Source organism: Penaeus monodon, chromosome 23 (genome assembly GCF_015228065.2).
Source record: "Penaeus monodon isolate SGIC_2016 chromosome 23, NSTDA_Pmon_1, whole genome shotgun sequence".
Lineage (NCBI taxonomy): Eukaryota > Metazoa > Arthropoda > Malacostraca > Decapoda > Penaeidae > Penaeus > Penaeus monodon.
The window spans coordinates 18,435,330-18,435,655 of NC_051408.1; positions in this window are offsets into that span (position 1 = coordinate 18,435,330).

The window sequence follows — 326 nt, forward strand, 5'->3', positions numbered from 1 at the left end:
ATATATCCAAAATACTGTCTTGCGCAAGTATCTACATACATAAAGATCTGTCAGAAGTGGGATTCGAACCCACGCCCTCAGAGAGGACCAGAAAGCCCATGGCCCTTCTATCGGAAGGGAAGTTTACCTTGAGTCTGGCGCCTTAGACCACTCGGCCATCCTGACATATACAATCCCAATTTTTTGCAATATAATTTTAATTTATTTGAATAAACAAACATTTTCGCTATTACTTGGCTTTGCAGAGAAGAAAATGTAAACCACCGATTCAGTTACATTTCTATGATACTGACGCTTACGAAGTCGCTTCTCTGCTTTTAGCCATA